Source organism: Neopsephotus bourkii, unplaced genomic scaffold (genome assembly GCF_033783945.1).
Source record: "Neopsephotus bourkii isolate Nb327-2 ecotype Australia unplaced genomic scaffold, CSIRO-AGI_Nbou_v1 NB_168, whole genome shotgun sequence".
NCBI lineage: Eukaryota > Metazoa > Chordata > Aves > Psittaciformes > Psittacidae > Neopsephotus > Neopsephotus bourkii.
In genome coordinates, this window is record NW_026900684.1 from 16,499,830 (window position 1) to 16,502,676 (window position 2,847).

The 2,847-nt window shown below is 39.3% G+C and overlaps 1 long non-coding RNA gene across 1 annotated transcript; it reads left to right on the forward strand.

Annotated features, from left to right (window-relative positions):
* Positions 1–392: 392 nt before the first annotated feature.
* Positions 393–1,559, forward strand: LOC133221390 (uncharacterized). Its single transcript, XR_009727996.1, has 2 exons — positions 393–457; positions 1,426–1,559. It is a non-coding gene; the product is annotated as an uncharacterized LOC133221390 (long non-coding RNA).
* Positions 1,560–2,847: the final 1,288 nt, after the last annotated feature.

A 2,847-nucleotide genomic window follows, 5' to 3' on the forward strand; every position in this document is an offset into this window, starting at 1 on the left:
TTCACAGGTTATCTAGTCCAGCCCTTCTGCAGGGACATCTTCAACTAGGTTAGGTCTCCCAGAACCATGTCCAGCGTGGCCTTGAATGTTTCCGAGGATGATGCATCTACCACCTCTTTGAGCAACCTGTGCCAGTACTTTGCCACCCTCATTGTAAACAAAAAAATGCCTTCCTCATATTCAGCCTGATTCTCCCTCTTTTAGTTTAAGAAGTCTCTCCCTATCTTTCTTGCAGGCCCCTTTTTAAGTACTGAAGGGCTGCAGTAGGTATCCTGTGAGCCTTCTCCAGGCTGAACAGACCTGATTCTCTCTGCCTTTCCACACATGAGAGGTGCTTCATCCCTCTGATCATTTCTGTGGCCCCAGATCCAACGCAGAGGGGAGAAAGGAGAGAAGGAATAAAAGAAAACTAAGAGAAATAGGATCATCACCCCATGGATGCAGCAGTGTCTTCTCAGTCAGGGAGTTGAAGTCCTTTAAGTTTCAATATCTTTCTGTTGCAGTTACTCTTTAAAAAGCGTGTTTTGGCCTTCAGGATATGCTCTGGTGTGTGCTTCTGCTTTAGGGAGCATTTAGTGCCATGCAGGTTCATGTTTGCCAGTAATACCAAAGTGGAAAAGGTATGCTTTCAATCCATGTTGTTTTATTTAATATTTTAGTCCCTTGGAAGAAGAGCTTAAAAGCTACAGGCACTTCTCTGGCTTACTGGTCTGGTGGTCTTGCAGTTTTAGCATAGCTCCTGAGCTCCCATCAAAACTCCTTTGAGGTCACAGCTGTGCAGCTGCAGCATGCTGCTTTGATGGGCACATCAGATACACTTGGGTCAACAGCTCGCAGTTTCTTCAGTCTGTTAAGAAAATGTTACAGTCCATTTTCCGTATCTAGCAAATGAAAGTCTCTCAAAGCCATCATACTTTCAACAGACTTCTTCCCCTCCCTTTTCTGAAGCTTTAAATGCTCAACTGCACTTAGTGATAAGGCAGAGGATCCCAGAACTGTTATCCTAGGGATATGCAAATTCATCTTTGTTATGAATATGTTCCAGAGGTTTTAGCAATATAGTTTTAAACATATACTACCATAAAATTGTCACAACATCATATCAGACATCTACCTATTTAAGCTTGCTTATTTGTCAAAGAGACAGCTTATTATCCTTTTTTTAATAACAGCATGAGATGCTAATAATGTATTTTACAAATGATATGCTTCCAGTTAAAAGTTCTGATTTTATATATATACCAAAGTGAGCATACCAGAGCTGTTGCCTTTGAGATTATACCACCTTTTCATTTTAGGTGTCATCTTTTGTTTTGACCGCAGGTGAGTCAGCCACAAAGCCTCTAACAGGAAAGAAATTTGGGGTATGTTAAGTAAAGTCTTGGGCATTTTGACTGCAGCTCAGTGTCCTTTTCCCTTGCAGAGTGCTCACTCCCTGGCAGACAACTCCATGTGTCTCACTTGGTATTGCTGGTGGAAAGTACTGAAAGAATGAGGACAATCATCTCTTCTAAGTGGAAAGAAAAACAAAACAAACAACAAAAAATACCCCAACAAAACCCACCTACAACTCCTCATCATTTTCTTTGTATAAGTGACATCTAACTGGAGTACAGATGAGTGACTATTGCTCAAAGGTAGAGTTGCTGAACAAGTGCTCAGCTGGAAATGTTAAACCATTCCAGCACTTAACAGAAGGTTTCAAGCAAAACGCACAGATTTGCCACCAGGTTTTACACTTTATGGCATGATATGAAAAAAAAAGAGAAAATAACAAAGTATTTGAAGCCTACGTTATGATCTCTTATTAAACATCAAAGTCAGACATAGGAACTAAAGACTCATTTTGTTGTTGACCCCTGCCTCTGTAAAAGAAATTAATGATCCTTTTCTTCCTTTGTGGCCCGTGTGCTAATTGGGTATCAGAGTTCTTACTGCCTCACCTGTCCACATGTGCTAGCTGCTTTTTTCTCTTGACAGTCTAAGTGTTCTGTATAATTAGGTTTTACTAAGAAGAACTGTTTTTAACCTGTATTTGTCTTTGATTTTGCTGTGACTCATGGTAAAGTCTGAGCTGGGTATTTTATTTTGTAGTAAGGATTTGCAGGGGAATGCAATACTTTTCGTAAATCAAGCAGTATAGCTGACAACTTAAGGTCTTCAAAAAAGAGTTTGCACACCTGAAAGCTTCTCGGGGCTAAATCAAAACTAGTTACCTCAGCACTCTCTGAAGTGTTGCTTTTCTTGTATTACAACAAGCAGAATTCTCCACAAGCAAACCCCTCAGTCAATCTCCCATTTCCAAATTTTTTGTTTAGTTACTTTTAACTCGTGTAATTCTGTCAAGTTGGAACAGTTGTAGGAGATAAATGCCTCTCTCTTCCATGTAGACACTGCCCCCAGTAAATTCCACCTTGGTTTAATTTCCCTTTCTCTCGCATAGTATGATTGCTTTGTCTGTTCAAAAGACATACTTCACTTATTTGTCTGTAGCTATTGCTTGGATACCTGTGGTAGAAGGAGAAGGAAGATTAACATTTTAGTTCCTGTTTCTAGGAGTGACAACAAAGTTGACAGCAAAGCAACAGTTTATCACCATTGTGATTTCTTTCTCACTCCCCATACATCTGTAAACACCACTCATCCAAATTAATGCCATGTTTTAATTCTTTTATTATTAACAAAGATTTACTAAAGAATTGGAAAGAAGACCAGGCCCAGAACAGTGTTTGTTATCAATCAGAGTATTTAGTTCTTTACTGCTTTATTGAGCCTTAGAACATCACTGTTTAACTTTTAAACCTGATGAATAGAAACTTGTTTCTGTAACTTTTTACAAGAGTTGCT